At 43.2% G+C, this 23769-nt stretch overlaps 1 long non-coding RNA gene across 1 annotated transcript in view; it reads right to left on the minus strand.

Moving 5' to 3' along the window:
* Window positions 1–2715: 2715 nt before the first annotated feature.
* LOC140479937 (uncharacterized) overlaps window positions 2716–23769 on the minus strand; it is a 31520-nt gene continuing 10466 nt past the window's right edge. The window contains exon 3 of the long non-coding RNA XR_011961160.1: window positions 2716–6585. This is a non-coding gene — a long non-coding RNA (uncharacterized lncRNA). The remainder of the gene's footprint in view (window positions 6586–23769) is intronic.

A 23769-nucleotide genomic window follows, 5' to 3' on the forward strand; every position in this document is an offset into this window, starting at 1 on the left:
GCCTCAGGCAACTGTCTGTGTGGAGTTTGTACATTCTCCCTGTGTCTACGTGGGTTTCCTCCAGGTTCCTCCCACAGTCCAAAGATGTGCAAGTCAGGTGAATTGGCCATGCTAAGTTGCCCATAGTGTGAGGTGCATTAGTTGAAGGGAAATGGGTCTGGGTGGGTTACTCTTCAGAGGGTCAGTGTGGGCTGGTTGGGCTAAAGGGCCTCTTTCCACACTGTAGGGAATCTAATCTTTTCCCCAGCACCCATGTTGTGCAGGTGTGAGACACAGCGAAAGACACAAGGTGCACAAAACTTTATTCAATTTCCATCAATAGGAAGAAGGGAAACACCCAAGTGGCCAGTGACAAGCAGTGCCCTTCACATCAAAGGGCAATGCTGCGTGATCAAATGGTGAAGGGGAGGGCAGGGATTAAATCAAAATAGATTTGGAGGGGGATTTGGGTGGTACGGTGGTTAGCACTGCTGCCTCACAGTGTCAGAGACCTGGGTTCAATTCCCGCCTCAGGTGACTGTGTGGAGTTTGCACGTTCTCCCTGGGTCTGCGTGGGTTTCCTCCGGGTGCTCTGGTTTCCTCCCATAGTCCAAAAATGTGCAGGTCAGGTGAATTGGCCATGCTAAATTTCCCGTAGTGTTAGGTAAGGGGTAAATGTAGGGGTATGGGTGGGTTGCGCTTCGGCGGGTCGGTGTGGACTTGTTGGGCCGAAGGGCCTGTTTCCACACTGTAAGTAATCTAATCTAACCTGAGCATCCTCCAACTGGTGCACTACGTCGGGTCCGAGCACCGCTGTTTTAAAGCGTCGGATGGCAGTGGCCACGTACCGGACGTCTACCGCTGCCCTGCTAACACTTCTGTTTTTTTTTCTCTCTTTCTTCTTTTTTTTCTTTTTTCTTGTTTGTTTAATTCCCTGTTTATTTTTTTTTCTTTTACCCCCTGCTTATTTTTTCCCCAACACTTCTGTTCTTTTCTTTCCGAATATCAGACACTCCTGTTTTTTTTTGTTTTTTTAATGGCCAGTTTGGCCAGGCCCAGAAGCAGACCCACAAGGAGGTCTTCAGACCTGCCCTCCCCCCTCCGTACCGGGCAACACTTGTGTTTATTTATTTATTTTCCCCCTGGGCACCTGGGCGGAAGAGGGGCAGGCAGTCGGCCCTAACAACCCCCTCCACGGCCCGCTGCCTGGACTGGTTTATGGCCAATTTGGCCAGACCCAGGAGCAGACCCACGAGGAGGTCTTCAGACCTGCCCTCCCTCCTCCATACCAGGTGCCCAAAGATCAGGAGTGTGGGACTAAAGTGCAACCAAAAGCAGAAGAGGAGGTTTTTAAGAAAATCAAAAAGGGAGTGCAAACGCCCACACCCAATATACGCGTGGTCCACGGACTCCACGGCACCACAGAACAAGCTGTTGGGCTGGGAATCCATGAACCACTGCAAACTGTGGTTGCAGGGGACTGCTGCGTGCAGAACCCTCCACCCCAGATCCTCAAGAGAGTGGGGGAGGACTCCCGCGTAGAGATGCCTCCACTGGGGATCCCCACCGCCCGGTGGCAAATGGGCACGCCAAGGCGTGTCTGGACGGTGGATGAGGGAGAAGAGGTGGACGGTGTGCAGAAGCAGTCGATACAGGGCCCACCTTTTTATGTCCTTAAAAGGGACAAACTAAAATTCCAGAGGCAGCTCAGGTTGTGGGGCACAGGCTCCCGCAGGAAGTATGGGACCTTGGGGCCAATGTGAAATTCCATCCGGGCTGGGGGTGAACACGGTCGGGATTCCACTGCACACCTGAGCATCCTCCAACTGGTGCACTATGTCAGGTCCGAGCACCGCTGTTTTAAGGCATCAAATGGCAGTGGCCATGTACCGGATGTCCACCGCTGCCCTGCTAACACTTCTGTTCTTTTTTTTCTCTCTTTCTTTTTTTTTTTCTTTTTTCTTGTTTGTTTTCTTTTACCAACGCCCCTCCCCCCCCCCCCCCCCCACACACACACACACTATTGCACGGTGGCTCAGTGGTTAGCACTGCTGCCTCAGTTCAGGGTCCAAGGTTCAATTCCAGCATTGGGTGACTGTCTGTGTGGAGTTTGCACATTCTCCCCGTGTCTGCGTGGGTTTCCTCCAGGGTGCTTTGGTTTCCTCCCACAGTCCAAAGATGTGCAGGTCAGGTGAATTGGCCATGCTAAATTGCCCATAGTGTTAGGTGCATTAGTCAGAGGGAAATTGGTCTGGGTGGGTTACTCTCCAGAGGGTCAGTGTGGACTGGTTGTGCCGAAGGGCCTGTTTCCACGCTGTAGCGAATCTAATCTAACTGCAGTAGTGCTTATTTTTTCTCCAACACTTCTGTCCTTTTTATTTCTTTCTGAATATTTGACACCCCTGTTTATTTATTTTTTTTGTTTTTTTTTTAAAATGGCCAGTTTGGCCAGGCCCAGAAGCAGACCCACGAGGAGGTCTTCAGACCTGCCCTCCCTCCTCCGTACCGGGTGCCCGAAGATCAGGAGCGTGGGACTGAAGTGCAGCCAAAAGCAGAGGAGGATGTTTTTGAGAAAATCAAAAAGGGAGTGCAAACGCCCACACCCAATATACACAAGGTCCACGGACTCCACAGCACCACAGAACAACACTTCTGTTCTTTTTTAAATTTTATTAAACAATTACAAAACAGTTTACAAAAAACAGTTAACATTTACAGCTGTATACAACAGCAATTGTACAAGGGAGAGGAGCAGCAAAGCCAGGTTCCAAATCCTACCATTCAACCAGTTTACAGAGAGATGAGGACAAACCTCAAATCCCAGTTTCACATATGACAAGACAGCGACAATGACATTTGTACATAGAAAGCCAATCCAGTTACATAAAAAGCAGTGAACACTTCTGTTCTTTTCTGTCAGCCAATGCTCCCTGATTGGGGCTGTTAATCTGGTCCAATCAGGTAATTCATATTCTATGAGGTCTAGATGGCTGACCTTGTTACATTAGCTACAATAATGCCTCTGTATGACAAGGTGTGATGGTAGGATGCTTTCTTTGGGAGATGGTGAATGCCTGGCACTTGCATGGCATGAATGTTTCTTGCAACTTGTCACACAAACATGGATATTGTCCACTTCATTTTGTATTCCAACATAAACAGCTTCAGTGTCGGAGGAGTGGTAATTGTGTAACTTTCAGCATCAATCATTAGCAAACATCCCCATGTCCGGCCTTATGACAGAGGGAATGTTATTTATGAAGCAGTTGAAAATGGTGGGTCTAGGAATTACCCAGAGGTATTCATGCAAAGATACCCTGGAGCTGACATGACTGACCTCTAACAAACACAACCATTGTCCTTTTTTGCCAGGTATGACTCTAACCAGTGGAGAATTTTCCTGTGATTCCTGTTGACTCAGTTTTTTTTTGGCCTGAGCACCTTGATGTCACTGTCGAAAGTCACCTTGATATCAAAGGCGGTCACTCTCATCTCACCTCTGCAGTTCAGCTCTTTTGTCCATGTTTGGATCGAGGCTGTAATGAGATCAGGAGCTGAGTGATCCTGGCAGAACCCAAAGCAAGGTTCAATGAGCAGGTTACTGCTAAGCATGTGCTGCTTCACAGCACTGATGACCATTTCCATCAGTTTAATGATTTTTGAGAGTAAACAGAGATTAATAATTGGCTGGATTGGATTTGCCCTGGTTTTGCTATACTGGGCATATTTTCCACATGACCAATTAGATGCGAGTGCTGTAGCTGACTGGAACAGTTCAGCCACGGCACTAGCATCTAATTGGTCACGTGGAACAGCTCAGCTAAAGGTATGACAAGTTTTGGAGCACAGTTCTTCTGTACAATAATGCTAGATTCCTAATTGTACCAACAGTTCTCCCATATTTGCAAAAACAACTCTGCATACTGATGCATAAATATTAGTTGGATTCAAGTTTGAAAATTTCAACGCATGCTGTGAACTGCAATTGGTTCAGCTTTTCTGTAATGTGACCTCCTTAGTGACCCATAGATTTCACCTCTGATGCATCCAACCTCATGTTACACCCTCACATTAGTCAGTGCAGTCTGTTCCTACTCACTGAAAATAAACAGCAGCTGGCTAAGAGTTTTCTGAATTGATGGTCTAGCACTTAGATTATTCCAAAAAGAAAAAGCTGCTTTTCATATTTTTGGGGTGCAAATATATATGAAATACCTCAGTTAAGATGATTGAAGCAAATGCAATAAATCTGGAGATATTTCACCTGTCTGGGGAAAGTCTCTCCAAATGTGTACAAAGGCATTCCAGAATTCACTGATGATATTTCACATGTATTTATTTTTCAATGATCTGAGGCAGATGTTATAGTGTCAGTTACTTTGAAATGTGATATTTCTAAGAAAGCCCTGGTAGCAGTAGTGGTGATGATGGGAAGGGTGGGCAGGTGGGGGTATGGAAAGCATAGTTTAGTGTTTAAGAAACCCAGAGTTAAAGGGTTTTCTTTACAGCCTGGTAAACCTAACAACTGCTCTTCATTAGCAGCTGTAGAATCCATTTCTTGGCTGTAGTGTTTATAAAAACCATGTTTATATCAGAAATGACTCTGAGTGGGCTGCAGACACCAGAATAAAAAAGGAAAAAGACTGGACAACAGCATTGTAGAGGATTTAAAATAACACCATCAACAATGGCTGAACTTCTGCATAGCTAACCTACAAATTTCAAGGACATTACAATGGAGTCAGACTATTTAAGTAATCCGCCAGCAACAATCAAGTTAAAGAGTCATTGAATCACACAGCATGAAAACAGACCCTTTGATCTGACCAGTCCACATCAGCCATGTTTCCAAACTAAATTAGTCCCTCCAAACCCTCACTGATCATATATTTATTTAACTATCTTTTAAATGCTATGACTGTACCTGCAATCACCACTCTCTTTAGTAGTTCATTCCCCACATGAGCTAATCTTGATGTAAAAAAAGGTGCCCCTCTTCTCCTCTCACCTTAAAAATATCCCCCCTAGTTTTGAACTCCACCACCTGAGGGAAAAGGCCCTCAACATTTATCTGTCTATACCTCTGAATTTTATAAACCATTCACAAAATATCCAAACAGTACCTGTGTATTGGGCTGGGTCATAGAGTTACAGAGATGTACAGCATGGAAACAGACGCTTCGGTCGAACCCATCCATGCCGACCAGATATCCCAACCCAATCTAACCCCACCTGCCAGCACCCGGCCCATATCCCTCCAAACCCTATTCATATACCCATCCAATTGCCTCTTAAATGTTGCAATTGTACCAGCCTCCACCACATCCTCTGGCAGCTCATTCCATACACGTACTACCCTCTGAGTGAAAAAGTTGCCTCTTAGGTCTCTTTTATATCTTTCCCCTCTCACCCTAAACCTATACCCTCTATTTCTGGACTCCCCGACCCCAGGGAAAAGACTTTGTCCACTTATTCTATCCATGCCCCTCATAATTTTGTAAACCTCTATAAGCTCACCCCTCAGCCTCCGACGCTCCAGGGAAAACAGCCCCAGCCTGTTCAGCCTGTCTCTGTAGCTCAGATCCTCCAACCCTGGGCAACATCCTAGTAAATCTTTTCTGAACCCTTTCAAGTTTCACAACATCTTTCCAATAGGAAGGAGACCAGAATTGCATGCAATATTCTAACAGTGGCCTAACCAATGTCCTGTACAGCCACAACTTGACCTCCCAACTCCTGTACTCAGTACTCTGACCAATAAAGGAAAGCATACCAAACGCCTTCTTCACTATCCTGTCTACCTGAGACTCCACTTTCAAAGAGTATGAACTTGCACTCCAAGGTCCCTTTGTTCAGCAACACTCCCTAGGACCTTACCATTAAGTGTATTAGTCCTGCTAAGATTTGTTTTCCCAATGTGCAGCACCTCGCATTTATCTGAGTTAAACACCATCTGCCACTTCTCAGCTCATTGGCCCATCTGGTCCAGATCCTGTTGTAATCTGAGGTAACCCTCTTTGCTGTCCACTACACCTCCAATTTTGGTGTCATCTGCAAATTTACTAACTGTACCTCTTACGCTCACATCCAAATCATTTATGTAAATGACAAAAAATAGTGGACCCAGCACTGATCCTTGTGGCACTCCACTGGTCACAGGCCTCCAGTCTGAAAAACAACCCTCCACCACCACTCTCTGTCTTCTACCTTTGAGCCAGTTTTGTATCCAAATGGCTAGTTCTCCCTGTATTCCGTGAGATCTAACCTTGCTAATCAGTCTCCCATGGGGAACCTTGTCGAACGCCTTACTGAAGTCCATATAGATCACATCTACTGCTCTGCCCTCATCAATTTTCTTTGTTACTTCTTCAAAAAACTCAATCAAGTTTGAGAGACATGATTTCCCACGCACAAAGCCATGTTGACTATCCCGAATCAGTCCTTGCCTTTCCAAATACATGTACATCCTGTCCCTCAGGATTCCCTCCAACAACTTGCCCACCACCGATGTCAGGCTCACTGGTCTGTAGTTCCCTGGCTTGTCTTTACTGCTCTTCTTAAACAGTGGCACCACGTTTGCCAACCTCCAATCTTCCAGCACCTCACCTGTCGAAGAAACCAGAGTCAGAGTCAAAGTCAATCCCTTTGGACAACATCCTGATTGAGAAGAAAGTTCCTCCTGGAACAACAGTAGACCTAGAATCAGCTTGTTAGGACCATATTTGGGTAATTGGTTATTTGTGAAGGAAGAACTTGTGTGTTTGTACATTAAGAAACTGCTTAATCAAAAGAAAATCAAATGATAAAGTAAAGACACTGAATAGGCACTTTGTTTTGTGCCCCAGTCACACTGCAGAAGTATATCTTGTCTGTTGTTTCACCTGCCACATGCCATAGACAACCCAGCAGCTATTGATTCGAGAAGAAGGGATAGAAATTAGAGTTGAAAGGCTCTTGGGGGCAATTAGGAATGCAGAGTCATCAGATCATCCACTGGGGGGGCCAAATGGCTTACTTCTGCTCTTAATTTGAATGCTTGTACATAAATGATTAATTAACATTAAATTGTCATGATATAGATTCTGGAATGATCATCAAGCCCAGTTTGATACTATCAAGTCATAAATCTACAGGGTCCATATGGAACTGACAGTTTTAGACTAAAAATAAATTCACCTTTCCTTCTACTTTGTAGCCTACTTCCACGAGATCACTTGTGAATGCAGTGCATTTGAGAGAGTTGGACTGATTTTTAAAATTATTTTTAGATATTGTGTGTTCTGTACAATAAATCCTATTGATTTACCAGAAGAAAACCTGTTTATATGTTTTAGTTATAGTCATAGATGTCAGTTAGCACAGGTGACTGGATAGCAGATTAGTGATGCCAACAGCATGGTTTCAGATCCAGACTGGCAGAGGTCACCAGGAAGGTCCCACCTTCTCAATCTCACCACTTGCCTGAGGCATAGTAACCATCAAGTTAAACTGCTACCAGTTGCCTCTAATGAGAGACTGAGATTCTGGTGATTTTACCATGATAGTCATAGGATGTAAATAGTTGAGATTTAAAACTATCGTGAAATCTCAATTGAGACTGAAATCATACTTTATTAAAATGCAAAATACATTGTATTTGGTGGATTGATTCTTGCTTTGAGGTTGTAACATCACCCCACCATGTTTTACCCAACCTGCTGCTTTAATTGGCATATCAGATTTCATCGAGGAGAAAGTGAGGACTGCAGATGCTGGAGATCAGAGCTGAAAATGTGTTGCTGGAAAAGCGCAGCAGGTCAGCTGATGCCCGAAACGTCGATTCTCCTGTTCCTTGGATGCTGCCTGACCTGCTGCGCTTTTCCAGCAACACATTTTCATATCAGATTTCATGGCGAGTATCATATCTGATTTCTGTCCCATCTTACCCAGGCAGGTTCTTGATCTTGGAGAGCTCACTGCTCATTGGTGATCTTGGAATTGACCAGCATCCTTCGTCACTACATTTAATATCCTGCTGTGCACCCAGACAAGCACTGTTAGTCTGGACAAACATGAGGACTACAGATGCTGGAGATTAGAGTCAAGAGAGGGTGGTGCTTGAAAAGCTCGGCAGGTCAGGCAGCGTCCGAGAAGCAGGAAAATTGACATTTCGGGCAAAAGCCCTTCAGGAATTCCTGATGAAAGGCTTTTGCCGGAAACATCGATTTTCCTGCTCCTTGGATGTGCCTGACCTGCTGTGCTTTTCCAGCACCACACTCTTGACTGTTAGTCTGGAGCTTCTCCGTATTGACATTTGCCTCTGGTATGACAGTTGGGAGAAATCAGAATTGCTGGCATAGTCTTGGAGATCCCACTGGACACGTTGGTGTATAGGCATGACTTCCACTTCCCCCAGGGTCACCAGTGGAGGCCACAATACCAGACATGCTAGCCTGGTCTGAATTTGTGATCCAGATTGAAGTAGCGTTTTGTCTCTGGAGGATTGGGATTGGCCTAGTGGTATTATTGCTAGATATTAATCCAGAAACTCAGCTAATGTTGTGGGGACCCAGGTTCAAATCCAACCACTGCAGATGGTGCAGTTTTAATTCAATAAAAAATAAGGGGGGCACAGTGGTTCAGCAGTTAGCACTGCTGCCCACCGCACCAGGTTCTCAGGTATGATTCCAGCCTCGGGCGACTGTCTGTATGGAGTTTGCACATTCTCCCCGTGTCTGCGTGGGTTTCCTCTGGGTGCTCTGGATTCCTCCCACAGTCCAAAGTCGTGCAGGTCAGGTGAATTGACCATGCTAAATTGCCCATTGTGTGAGGTGCATTAGTCAGAGGGAAATGGGTCTGGGTGGGTTACTCTTTGGAGGGCCGGTGTGGACTGGTTGGGCTGAAGGGCCTGTTTCCACCCTGTCGGGAATCTAATGTAATCTAATCTGGAATTGGGAGGCTAATGGTGACCATGAAACAGTTGTCAATTGTCAGGAATATTCTCTCTGGTTCACTAATATCCTTTAGTGAAGGAAACTGCCATCCTTACCTCGACTGAGCTACATGTGACTCCAGATTCACAGCAATGTGATTGGCTCTTAACTGCTTTTTGGGCAATTATGGTTTGGCAATAAATGCTGGCCCAGCCAGATAGGCATGCATACTGTGAGTAAATAAAGAAAAAAAGAATGCTCAGCATTGTAGGAAGAAGACCGATGTCCTTCTTTACTCTGTCAATGTAAGAGCCCCCATTTCTCTCCCACACCTCAGCTACTGTACCTACCTTCTACAAAGATTCACACTCTGCCATTCTAATGTATGCAACATCTCCCCCATTAACCTTTATTCACACCAAACTACAACACCACTAATCCTGTACATCCCTTGCTTATTCACTTGGGAAAACTCCCCGCCTGCACAACTATCTAAAAGGAAGGATGTAAATGTGATGGAAACAGCGCAGAAGGTTTACTAGATTAATACCCGGAATGGGCATGTCGTTTTATGAGGCAAGATTGGACAGGCTAGCTTTGCGTTCGCTGAAGTTTAAAAGAGAGTTAGAAATGACTTGATTGAAACATACAAAATCCTGACTCGTTAGATAAGGAGAATATGGTCCCTCTTACGGGAGAATCTAGAATCGACGTCACTGTTTTAAATGGGTAACTCCTAATTTTAAACACAGAGTCATAGAGATGTACAGCACGGAAACAGACTCTTCGGTCCAACTCATCCATGCCAACCAGATATCCTAACCTAATCTAGTCCTATTTGCCAGCAGTTGGTCCATATCCCTCTAAACCTTTCCTATCGTATACCCATCCAGATGGCTCTATGAATATTTAAAATCTTTTAAATGTTGTAATTGCACCAGCCTCTACCACTTCCTCTGGTAGCTCATTCCATACACGCACCACCCTCTGCATGAAAAAATTGCCCCTTAAGTCCCTTTTATATCTTTCTCCCCTCACCCTAAATAAAAATTTCTGAGGATCTTGAGTCTTTGTAACTCTCCCTGAAAAGGTGGTGAGAGCAGGATCCTTGAAATTCTGAGAAAGGGTCGGTCTCCAAAGATATTGCCAGACTTGCTGAGCTTTTCCAGCAACTTCTGTTTTTGTTGCTGATTTACAGCATTCATAGTTCTTTCCATTTTTAGGAAGGAACATGATTTTATGAAAGGCAGGGCAGGCTAGAGGGGCTGAATGGCTTAATGGTGCTCCTGATTCATTGTTTGTATATACTACATACTGATTGACTATGCATCTTGGGGAATTTTTTGTTATGGTGGGGTAACCATCATTTCTAAAACTGCAATTAAGGTGCTACGATGCTGCTCTCGGGGACTCAAAACTAAGTGCACAGTTCAAATAAAGCAAGAGTGCTAAAAGGGTGTAAATGAACTCAGTCAGGTGGGAGAGAGAGCATGCAACTGATATGGGAAGAGACAATGATGTGATGACAGGAGAACAGATCATGGGAATGGGGGTGTTGGGGACAGAAGGTTTGAGAGAGGTGTGTGTGAGAGAGAGGGGGGGGGGTGAGAGAGATAGACACACAGAGACAGACACACAGAAAGCATTAGGTAGGAAGAGGTCAAAGAGGTCTTTGCATCTTGAGGCTTGAAACCAGCCCAGAATATGAAAACTGCTTGCTGGCACATCAGTGTATACAGGTTTCTGTTTGGTATTTTAATGCTATTATTGGAGTTGCTGGGAGCACAAATTGAATAATGACTCATTATGCTTTTGGTTAACATATCTCTCTCAACCAGCACCATCAACAACAGATATTTATTCTCCAGTTGTGAATACAAATTTGTTCTCACATTTACTATAAACCCGTACTTGAAAGTAATTAATTGTTTGAAGAATTTTAGAATATTCTGAAGGGATGAGAAGGCACATTTTCTTTCTTTTTCAAACCTGAATGTACAGCTGTGAACAGCGAGTTAAAATGGCTGCAAAGATTTGACCTTGAAAGTCTTCAGTGTATTACCAGCTGAACTTGGTCATAAATGTTAAAGCTGTAAAATACATTTAACTGCCCTCAACTTGGTTCCGAAGAAATATATAGCAAATCTGTTAATGATTTGGCAGTATTACCTGGTAACGTCACTCAATCAACATGCAGATAGTTGATGTGTAAATTGGCTCTGTGAAGGCATTGTACTTGCTCCCAGGGAAGTAACCATTCATTTTCTTGATGATGTGACCTGAACATTTAGAGAGTGAAACCCTTCCCTGTTGATGCCTCTGGTATTTGGATTGATCTATTCTGATGAAGAAAGGGAGTACTTATGGCCACATGAGTGCAATCACTGAATCCTTGGAGCTTATGAAATCCTGCCACTCTGTAAAATTGCATTACCCGGGTTGTGTTACTGGCTTCCTTGGGGGTGGGGGCAAGATGAATTACTACGATAGAGAAAAATAAATCAGTGACTTTTTGAAGTCATCTGTGCACAGCTGTTTAATGCTGTGCATGTCCTCAGTGAGAACCAGGAATGACCATATGGCAGACATGCTAAAGGCCACCATAAACTCACAAGGCAGTAATGGAGACATGCTGTAAGTCAATTCACAGTATGTAGTATTATTTAGTGACAGTTTGCTTTGGAAACCATAGTCTCCGCTCCTGGTTAAGTGCAGGTAAGTGTGCCCCCTGATATTGGGGCTCTGGGAGCCGGGCACTGTGCATCTCCAGAAATCAGTCTCATCAGCTTACCATCTCTCAAGGAGCTAACTCTTTGTCTTCCTTCAGGCAAGACCAGGAGGGAATTTGCAAGGGGATATCATTTTGACCTGTCAGGGAAGACAGGGAATTGCATCTCAAAAGAACAGTATTTAAGCTGATGGCAAAGTAATTGCCTTCAGGGAATCAGAAATCAGAGTGGACTATACCTGACCTGAAACATGATCTTGCCCCTCTTCATCCTATGCCCAGTAACCCTGGAGACTCATTTTATATGAAAATATATAGTACAGATGTGGATTAATTATTGAACGTCAGAATGTATGCTATGCCAATTTTTTTTGACACCCATGTTCTGCCAAACATCAAGCAGGAAATTCTCAGTCACTCAAAGGTATGGCACAAACAGAGCAAGATCTTAAAGTAAGCAAAGATTACTTCATGGTAGGTCTTTTCCTCATTTCCTGTTTCCCCACCTTGGGGGGAGAGAGAGAGAGAGAGAGACCTGGCGGGGTGGGGGTTGGGGGGTGGGGGTTATGGGGAGAGGGGTGATGGCAAGTTGGAGTGGATTACCAGCAGGATATCTAGAATCATGTGACAATGGCTGACTCACATCAAGTGGGAAGGGCATCTGCCTAATGACATGTTGAGGCAGACTAATAAAAGAATGGGGGTTGAAAAATGTGGTGCTGGAAAAACACAGCAGGCCAGGCAGCATCCGAGGAGCAGGAGAATCAACTTTTCGGGCATAAGCCCTTCTTCAGGAAATTCAGGCTTATGCCCGAAACGCCGATTCTCCAGCTCCTCGGATGCTGCCTGGCCTGCTGTGTTTTTCCAGCACCACATTTTTCAATTCTGGTACTCCAGCATCTGCAGTCCTCACTTTCTCCTAATAAAAGAATGGGGAAAAATAAAAGCCTGAAAAATAAAGGATATGAAAATATAAAATATTTCTGTAGCTCTGCTGCAACATGTGATGCCAAGTTCAAACAGATAAGTTTATCTTTCAGTTTTGTTTTTCTTTTCTATGCTGCTTCCAGCACCTCTGGACTGCATTAAGTATTAACTTTGAGGGGTGTGTGTCTTGGCTGCTGCTCGAAATGAGCTACATTCTTTGAATAAGTTGTAGCTGTATAAATGAACTATCAAATTAAACTAACAGAAAGGTATTTTTGACTGATAAATTCAGTAAAAACAGTTGTGCCCACTGAAAATTGCCTTTACTAAGAGCTGAAAAAGCCCAGCTGGTTAAGAAAAACTTCTTTATATTCATTGTACTTTCAGTGGCATGAGTTTTAGATCCGTGCTTTCTTTACCCCCGATGTTGCCGAGTGTCTGATATTGAGAGGACAAAAAAAAAGCTAACAAAGATCACAGCCTCTTAGCATCAGTCAGGAAAAATCTCAAGATTTGCAAAACGTATTGACACTTTGTTGCCCCTAAATGGAGAGATCTGTTTTCACTGTAAAAGCTGTCATAACAGTTAGTGGATAGCACCAAAAAGAAGCAATTGTCCTCTCATCCAGATCTTTTTAATTTTATATGTTTTTATTTCCAATGTTTGGATGTTTTCCACACTAAGTCAGGTTACTGGTCCACTGCCAGTCTATAGCCGGCCAAACTAGGTATAGTCTTTCAAAAGCTTACCAAACGACCCTTTGTAGAATCTGCAAATGTACACAGGGGACAATATTGCAATCACTTGTGTTATTATTATTGCTCCAAAGCAACATCAACTTGTTTGAATAAATTTTCTTGGCATATGACTTACTGGAAGAATGAAAATCTGGGCAGTACACAGGTACACTTTAAGGAACAAGGCTCATGATCACACACTAATTATACATTAATGGAGTGGAACACTGATTTATGAAGGAAAAGGGGCCATCGCACAAAATAAAATTTACTGTGTTGAGGCTCTTGTGAAGCAGTAGCATCTTTCCTCTGGGTCAGAAGGTCTCACTTGCTTGAGGCATGTGTTGTAACATGTTGTAACATGTCTAAACCGATTGATTAAAAATATCTAAAAAAAACATTGCAGTCAATGATGTCTACGGATTGGAGTTTTGGCAACTTAAATAGAGGTCTTCCAAAACTTGGGACCATTAGCAATATTTCAGCAGTTGCATTCAAACTCTTCGGGGGGGTTTAAACTAATTTGGCAGGGGGATGGGATCCGGACTTGTAGTCCAGCAAGTAAGCTAGCTGTGTGTCAGGATGTCCAAGACTGTAGGGAGGCTGTGGAGAAGGTAGCACTGACAGGGACTACTTACGGACACAGAGATGGGCTCAAGTGCGTATACTTCAATGCAAGGAGTATCAGAAATAAGGTGGGTGAACTTAAGGCATGGATCGGTACCTGGGACTACGATGTTGTAGCCATCACGGAAACATGGATAGATGAGGGACAGGAATGGCTGTTGGAGGTTCCTGGTTACAGATGTTTCAGTAAGATTAGGGAGGGTGGTAAAAAAGGAGGGGGGGTGGCATTGCTAATTAGAAATGGTATAACGGCTGCAGAAAGGAAGTTTGAGGGAGATCTGCCTCTGGAGGTAGTATGGGCTGAAGTCAGAAATAGGAAAGGTGCAGTCACCTTGTTGGGTGTTTATTATAGGCCCCCCAATAGCAGCAGAGATGTGGAGAAACAGATTGGGAAACAGATTTTGGAAAGGTGCAGAAGCCACAGGGTCGTAGTCATGGGCGACTTCAACTTCCCAAATATTGATTGGAAGCTCTTTAGATCAAGTAGATTGGATGGGGCGGTGTTTGTGCAGTGTGTCCAGGAAGCTTTTCTAACGCAGTATGTAGATTGTCCAACCAGAGGGGAGGCCATATTGGATTTGGTACTCGGTAACGAACCGGGACAAGTGGTGGGCTTGTTAGTGGGTGAACATTTTGGTGATGGCGACCACAATTCTGTCACTTTCACCTTGGTTATGGAGAGGGATAGGTGCACACAACAAGGAAGTTTTTACAATTGGGGGAAGGGAAATTACGATGCTGTAAGACAGGATTTGAGGAGCATACGTTGGGAGCATAGGCTGTCAGGGAAGGATGTGGTGGAAATGTGGGACTTTTTCAAGGAGCAGATACGACGTGTCCTTGATATGTATGTACCTATCAGGCAGGAAAGAAATGGTCGTGTGAGGGAGCCTTGGTTGACGAGGGAGGTTGAATGTCTAGTAAAGAGGAAGAAGGAGGCTTACATAAGGTTGAGGAAACAAGGTTCAGACAGAGCAGTGGAGGGATACAGGATAGCCAGAAGGGACCTGAAGAAAGGGATTAGGAGAGCTAAGAGAGGGCATGAAAAATCCCTGGCGGATAGGATCAAGGATAACCCCAAGGCATTCTATGCGTATGTGAGAAACCTGAGAATGACGAGAACGAGGGTAGGTCCGATCAAGGACAGTGGTGGGAGACTGTGTATTGAGTCGGAAGAGATAGGAGAGGTCTTGAACAAGTACTTCTCTTCAGTATTTACGAACGAGAGGGACTGTATTGTTGAAGAGGAGAGTGTGAAACGGACTGATAAGCTAGAAGAGATATCTGTTAGGAAGGAAGATGTGTTGGACATTTTGAACAACTTGAGGATAGACAAGTCCCCCGGGCCTGACGGGATATATCCTAGGATTATGTGGGAAGCAAGAGAGGAAATTGCAGTACCGTTGGCAATGATCTTCTCGTCTTCACTGGCAACGGGGGTGGTACCAGGGGACTGGAGAGTAGCGAATGTTGTGCCCCTGTTCAAAAAAGGGAATAGGGATAACCCCGGGAATTACAGGCCAGTTAGTCTTACTTCTGTGGTAGGCAAAGTAATGGAAAGGGTACTGAGGGATAGGATTTACGAGTATCTGGAACGGCACTGCTTGATTAGGGACAGCCAGCACGGATTTGTGAAGGGTAGGTCTTGCCTTACAAGTCTTATTGAATTCTTCGAGGAGGTGACCAAGCATGTGGATGAGGGTAGAGCAGTGGATGTAGTGTACATGGATTTTAGTAAGGCATTTGATAAGGTTCCCCATGGTAGGCTTATGCGGAAAGTCAGGAGGCATGGGATAGAGGGAAATTTGGCCAATTGGATAGAAAACTGGCTAACCGGTCGAAGTCAGAGAGTGGTAGTAGATGGTAAATATTCAGCATGGAGTCCAGTTACAAGTGGAGTTCCGCAGGGATCAGTTCTGGGTCCTCTGCTGTTTGTAATTTTTATTAATGACTTAGATGAGGGAGTCGAAGGGTGGGTCAGTAAATTTGCAGATGATACAAAGATAGGTGGAGTTGTGGACAGTGAGGAGGGCTGTTGTCGGCTGCAGAGGGACTTAGATATGATGCAGAGCTGGGCTGAGGAGTGGCAGATGGAGTTCAACCCTGCCAAGTGTGAAGTTGTCCATTTTGGAAGAACAAATAAGAATGCGGAATACAGGGTTAATGGTAGGGTTCTTGGTCAGGTGGAGGAACAGAGGGATCTTGGGGTCTATGTACATAGATCTTTGAAGGTTGCCACTCAGGTGGATAGAGTTTGTAAGAAGGCCTATGGAGTATTATCGTTCATTAGCAGAGGGATTGAATTCAAGAGTCGTGAGGTGATGTTGCAGCTGTACAGGACTTTGGTTAGGCCACATTTGGAGTACTGTGTGCAGTTCTGGTCGCCTCACTTTAGGAAAGATGTGGAAGCTTTGGAGAGGGTGCAGAGAAGATTTACCAGGATGTTGCCTGGAATGGAGAGTAGGTCATACGAGGATAGGTTGAGAGTTCTCGGCCTTTTCTCGTTGGAACGGCGAAGGATGAGGGGTGACTTGATAGAGGTTTATAAGATGATCAGAGGAATAGATAGAGTAGACAGTCAGAAACTTTTTCCCCGGGTACAACAGAGTGTTACAAGGGGACATAAATTTAAGGTGAAGGGTGGAAGGTATAGGGGAGATGTCAGGGGTGGGTTCTTCACCCAGAGAGTGGTGGGGGCATGGAATGCGCTGCCCGTGGGAGTGGTAGAGTCAGATTCATTGGCGACCTTTAAGCGGCATTTGGATAGGTACATGGATGGGTGCTTAATCTAGGATAGAAGTTCGGCACAACATCGTGGGCCGAAGGGCCTGTTCTGTGCTGTATTGTTCTATGTTCTATGTTCTATGTTCTATGAATTTGGTTCTAATGACACCTACTTCTTAAAATATACATGTTACAATAGTCAGAAGTAAATGCCTCAACATCTTGAAAGTTGCAATCCTAGCAGGAGTAGTTGGTTAATATGTGGTACCACAAACCCAATCTGATTTCAACCACTTTCAGACTGTGACTAAGAGACCAATTTTAGAGGTTTTACTTTTACCTTGGTTAAAAGCCACCCCATACAGATTTAACATTGAACCTGGAACCTTCCTAAGACCATTTCAACACATGGCATGAGTCATAAAATGGGATCCAATTGCATCAAAGAGGAGATGGAATGTGTCTTTCTTCAAGAAAAAAGAAAATTACTTCCGCTGAAGTATAAAAATGGCATATTTCCACTGGCTTTTGAAAACTAAGGAACAGATTGATACATCCGTTAGCTTGCTCCAGTGATTAGATTCTAGCCAATATCCCCAACTGGGAAGTTTTCTTTATCTGCTAAAATTGAATTCACAAAGGTCATAAGCAATACATTCCAAAGACAGCAATGTGTTTCTTCTGACCACCAGAAAAAAAATTTGCTCTCAACCCACTCTCTCCGAAATATGACCCAATGACTCAAAAAGGTCTCCAAGCAGAGCTATGAATGGCATAGATACAAGAATAACAGTAAAATATTCATTAAAAAAAAATGAATGTGATTTTGACTTTTTCTTGTAGCTGATTATGTTAAGCTGCTTTACTTCCAGTGGAAGCCAGATGTTGTATCCTTAGTTCATAGAACAGTACAGTCCCTTCGGCCCTTGATGTTGTGCCGACCTTTTATCCTACTCTAAATATCAAACTAAACTACACACCCTAAATTTGACTATAATTCATGTGCCTATCCAAGAGTTGCTTAAATATCCCTAATGCATCTGACTCTACTACCACTGCTGGCAATGCAATTCATGCACCCACCCACTCTGTAAAGAATCTACCTCTGAGATGTCTCCTAAACCTTCCTCCAATTGGCTTAAAATCATGTCCCCACTTTGCCGTATTAGATATTTCTGCAACGGGAAAAGGTCTCTGGCTATCCACTCTATCAAGTCACCTCTCATCCTTCTTCAATCTAATGAGAAAAGCCCCAGCTCCCTCAACCTTTCTTCATGGAACATGCCCTCCAGTCCAGGCAGCATCCTGATAAATCTCCTCGAAAAGCTTCCAGATCCTTTGTATAAGTAGGAGACCAGGACTGAACACAATATTCCATGTGTAATTTAACCAGGGCTTTATAGAGCTGCAGCATAACCCCAATTGCTAAATTTTACAGAATTAACATTTTTGCACAAGATTGATGGGAATTCTGAATGACACCTCAACAGGATGCTGTGTCAAAAATGCACTATATTGACTTAAATGTTGCAGAACTTGAAAGTTACTGTGATACTCCTTATTGTTCATCTGATCTGAATTTCTGACTGTATTCAAATTTAAAATATGAGCAAAATCCCACTCTTTCTTTGGCTTATAAGAAAGCTTGCAATTTAACATTAAAATGTTGTTGATCATATTTGTCACCCTCTCTAGGTCTATAGCAAGATGGAGTAAGCTAAACCTATGTTAAAGATTCACATCCTATGATTTTCACAGTCATAAACTGGGCTATTCTTTATCTTCTTTTAGAAAGCAGGGTTTCGGCAAAAAGAAGACCCCTATTGGCCATGGTGCATTGAAGCTGGGCAGTTAATCCACAGTGTCCATGACCAAGTCCTGATTTTTTAAAAACGCTGTTGGTTTCCTTGATTCTGACATTTACATTTTTTTAAAAAGTTGGGGGGGGGGGGGTGGGGGGTGGGGGTGGTATTCTGAGGTTTGAGAATTTTACTTGTTAATCAGAAGGGAGTAAGGAAGTGAAGGTTTTCTGAACTCAGTGAGAGATTTTCACTGATGGGCAGAACGGACTCTTCAAGAACCTGCTTTGCATTCTGATTATTGCAACTTTTCTTCTGTAGTGGTAACAAGATATGTGCAAGGAATGGAAGTTAAACTGTTGGTTTCAGCATCTGTGATATGGCTTTTGGCCATATATCCTTTTGTGGCTTCATTTCAGTTTTGTAGTGTGACTGTGCAGTGTCTTGGAACCTTTGACTCCTGTAAAAGGAGTTGTATAGCTAATAATGAGAGCAGATATTACAGAGTTCACCTCTTCTCATGCTCTCTATTTTAAATGACTGCAGCGTGCAGACCATAAGAAAGTGTGTTTAGGGACTGCAAAACTGAGCTGACAGCACAAAATTATGGGAGACAAGCAAGTGTTAAAGACAGCCTGCAGTACACAAAGAATCTCTCAATTGGTTCGGCCATTTGGAATGTGTTTCTTCATCAGGTGGTTGTGGAGTACAAGATTGTAGGACACAATTTATAGCAAAAATTTACAATGTGATGTAACTGAAATTATATATTGAAAAAGACCTGGATTGTTTGTTAAGTCTCTCTTAAAAGAATATCTGCACCTCATAAAATGAAGGAGCATAGTCATAGAGATGACAGCATAGAAACAGACCCTTCGGTCCAACCTGTCCATGCTGACCTAATGTCCCAACCCAATCTAGTCCCATCTGCCAGCACCCGGCCCATATCCCTCCAAACCCTTCCTATTGATATACCCATCCAAATGCCTCATTGCAACATGTCTGTAGGTCATTAATTAGGAGCGTGAAATATCAACAATGACAACTCAGACAGTACACTCCAAAGTTTACTGACACTGCATTGGAAATCTTGGTGGAAGAGAAGGTTCTTCATAAATTTGACAAAAGCAGTGGGACAAGAAAGTTGTGGAGGTCACAAATAACCAAGGTCAGTGAATATATCTTCAAGTAGCATATCACATCACTCATTGAAACACTAGCTTCAGACATAACTCACTTACAATTTCTACCAATCACTACTCATCACTGCCATCCCACACTCTTTAACACTGCTATAAGTCTCACATCTATAGCTGCCAGATATTCAATCATGTCAACCACATCCTCCAAACATATTGTGCTACTTGCTTTGATACACTTTCTTACTTGTAGGACAACATGGCAAATGTTAAAAATCACACAACAATAGGTTATAGTCCAACACGTTTATTTGGAAGTACTAGCTTTCAGAGTGCTGCTCCTTCATCAGGTAGCTGTGGAACTGGATCGTTAGACAATTTATAGCAAAAGATTAGTGTCATTCAACTGAAATTATATTGAACAAAACCAGCTGTTAAGTCTTTCATCTTTTAGAATGGGATTGCAGGTTTCAGTTCATTAATATGTAAATCCCAGGACTACTTTTAAGTCACATTCTTCAGATAACTTAAGCTTTTAAAAAAGTGACATCTCAGCTCAGACAGTGCATTAAAGGTGTGAGATTAGAGTCTATTTGTATCCCAACCTTGAGTCAAACTGGTTCTATTTCCAAAGTAGAAATTCATAAAATATTACATGAATTGATTACCTGCAGGTTGTGTGCTTTTTGAGCAAAATAGAAGCTATCTGCAAATGCAAGTTCACCCCATTGACGTGTGTGTGTGTGTGTGTTGTACACATGCGAGAAAGAGAGTGTGTGTAGGTGTGTGCATGTGAGAGAGATAGAGATAGTGTTTGTATGTGTGTATGTTTGGTTAAGTGTGTGAGAGTGTGATGGAGTATAAGCCTGTGAGTCGGTGTGATTGTGGGTGGGGGTATAGGTGCGTGAGAGAGGATCTGTCTGAGTGTGTGAGTATGTAAGACCATGTGTTTGAGTGTATAGTGTAGTGGGTCATGTGTAGTGTCACATGAACTCAAGGTCCTAGCTGAGGCAATCCTCATGGATTCTGAATTTGGTGAATGACCTGAGGCAGTGGCACAAGGGTGGTAGACCAGGATGCTTGTCATAGTCATAGAGTAATTGAGATGGACAGCATGGAAATAGATTCTTCGGTCCAACTGATCCATTCTGACCAGATATCCAAACATAATCTAGTCCCATTTGCCAACACTTGGCCCATATCCCTCTAAATCCTTCCCATTCATATACCATCCAGATGCATTTTAACTGCTGAAATGGTATCAGCCTCCACCACTTCCTCTGGCAGTTCATTCTATATATGTATTACCCTCTGCATGAAAAAGTTACCTCTTAAGACCTTTAAATTTTTTCCCTCTCACCCTAAGCCTACGCCGTCTAGCTCTGGACTCCCCAACCCCAGGGAAAAGACTTTGTCTATTTACCCTATCCATGCCCCTCATGATTTCATAAACCTCGAGGGACACTCCTCAGCCTCCGATGCTCCATGGAAAATAGTTCCAGCCTATTCAGCCTCTCCCTACAGCTCAAACCCTCCAATCCTGGCTACATCCTTGTAAACCTTTGTTGAACCCTTTCAAATTTCACAGCATCCTTCCGATAGGAGGGAGACCAGAATTGCAGAATCCTGTACAGCTGCAAATGACCTCCAACTCTGATACTCAACGCTCTGACGGAGTGGGTGTGGTCACCATTATTAGACTCGCCATGACTCAGGCGGTAGCTAGTTAGTGGTATTGTAAACATTAAAGAGTGTCATCATTATAACAAATCCTCCTTCTCACACTGGCCAGGCATTGATGGAAGAGCAGGAGATGGAAAGTAATTGATGATGAAGAAGAAATTTTATTTTCTTTCACCCTTGCACTAGTGGAGATGATAACATATTACAGTCAGGATCTGTACATGAGACACTGGACGCTGACGGACCTGCAACAAGTACAGAAGATAAAGATAATGCCTAATCAACTGGGAGAAAGTGAGGACTGCAGATGCTGGAGATCAGAGTCGAAGAGTGTAGTGGAAGATAGCTGGTCAGGCAGCATCAGAGGAGCAGGAGAATAAACATTTCAAGCATAAGCTCTTCAACAGGAAAGATAATGCTACCACCATTTAGCTAGAGGAAAATATGAGTTCTGCTTCAGATGGTCAAATGAATATTTCAGAAGAGTGGGCAATGCAAAAATACTGATGGGTATAAGGAAATGATGGTACATAGCCTAGGCTGCTAGAAAGTCTGCATGCAAGCTCAGGAGCAGTGTTCCACAGAGTTGGAATTAACCCATGTGGCAACACTGGTTACCATTAGCAAATTGGAGAGACCGAGATGCAAATCTGAAAGCTAACTAGTCAATTCTCATTGCCTAAAAATCAGAAACATGCCAAAATAGTATTGCTGCTGAGCAAACTTAAGCTCCTACATGAGAAGAAATGAAATAGCTCTCCTATATTCATTAACCCCTCAACTGTGTGTAACAAGACACCTCCTCTAGCAGATACATTCCCCACCTCCCCCCCCCCCCCAAGCTCAAATAACCTCATGTTTTAAAAACACTTAATTTAACCGGGCTTTCATGAATAAACAAAGAGTTTATTAATTACTACATACTAGTACTAAACCAACACACCCATTAGAAATAAGAGGAAGGTCCAAAATATGAAAGTTTTAAAAACAGATATAGAGATGAGTGAATAGTTCAAAGTATCAATTGTTGAATGTTGCAGCTCTTGCAGTGAGGTGACTGAAACTCACCCCTCCATGCAGGGGCTTAGCAATTTGGGGTATTTGCATCAAAAGAAAATTGGGGAAACATGTGTTTGGGACATCCTGGCAGCCAGTATGACGGGCAGGATTTTCATACTTGTGCTATGCTAGTGAAAATTGGGACTGCTAGGAAGGGCATGAGAATCCCAGAATAGGATCCTACCTACCATTTTTAAATGGCTCTAGGCTTCTTCTGGTTCCATGAAAATCTGGTTCAAAATCTTAGTTCTGCAGCAGTTCTTTGCTCAATCTGCATTGAAGCCAGCCTGGCACATTTTTGGCAAAGTCTGTACAACTCTCACACCAGTAGGCAGCATTCTTTTAGAAATCCACATGAACTGAAATTGAGCAGATAACCTGGGTATTGAAATGGTTCCACTTCCTGGGCACTTACAAGAGCTCTGAAGTACGTTGGTAGTGATACTTGAACAGATTAGAGTGGTGCTGGAAAAGCACAGCCAGTCAGGCAGCATCAGAGGAGCAGGAAAATCGATGTTTCGGGCAAAAGCCCTTCATCAGGACTGATACTTGAACAGTCAACTTTGACATTTTTGGTTTTGTAGGCTGATTGACGTTTTTTTGACATGACTTGTTTCGTTCTCTGATTTGCAGCAGTGAGAGAGGGGCTGCCTTTTGTTGTTCCACTAGCCAGCTGAATTCCAGTACTCAGGGGAAGTCTTTAACTGCGACACAACAGTCACTCGCGGATAAATCTTCAATTGTGACCTTCAGAGCATATTAACGTTTGAATGTAGGCTGGTTCACACAACATGATTCAGTTTACAACCCATCCTTAAGCACTTTCAAAGGGAAAACACAGGATGTATTTGCAGTTTAGGGCATAATACACAATGTGCAGCTTGTGGAGCAGGGAATTCTTGGTGTAATGATTCTATTGTTTTAAAGAAGTGTATTTTGTCCTTTTTTAAAAAAGGAAAACGAAGAAAGGTTGAGACAGAGGTGTTGAGCAGCCTGCTCCAAAGTCAGTAAACAGCTTGAAAGGCCTTGGTTTTTTTCTTAAATTTGAAACAATAGAAGCAGCCTGAGTGGGTGGGGTCAAGCTCCGATGAAAGATTGATTTCTTTTAGTTTTAGCTTTCAGTAATATTTGCTGGGGTCTTGAAGTTGCATGTTGAAACTCTTATTCCTCTGTTACATCTAAAAGCTGGGTTTTTTTTTCCTGCTGCTAGAATTTTACATGAGAATCTATTTTACTGAAATTTCCTTTACCAAGGGTGTTTATGGGATGTTAATATACTGGAACAGTTAATTAGTAGGGGATCATCATACATTATTTTGTTAAGCATTTTGATAGACTTATAGTTAAACCAATTCTTCTCTTTTTAATTTTGTCTCTATTTTAATTATAGTGCATGAATAAAGTTTGTTTTGTTTCAAGTTTGGTAGTTTGACCAATTGAATTGCATCCAGAAC

Source organism: Chiloscyllium punctatum, chromosome 7 (genome assembly GCF_047496795.1).
Source record: "Chiloscyllium punctatum isolate Juve2018m chromosome 7, sChiPun1.3, whole genome shotgun sequence".
NCBI classification, from domain to species: Eukaryota; Metazoa; Chordata; class Chondrichthyes; order Orectolobiformes; family Hemiscylliidae; genus Chiloscyllium; species Chiloscyllium punctatum.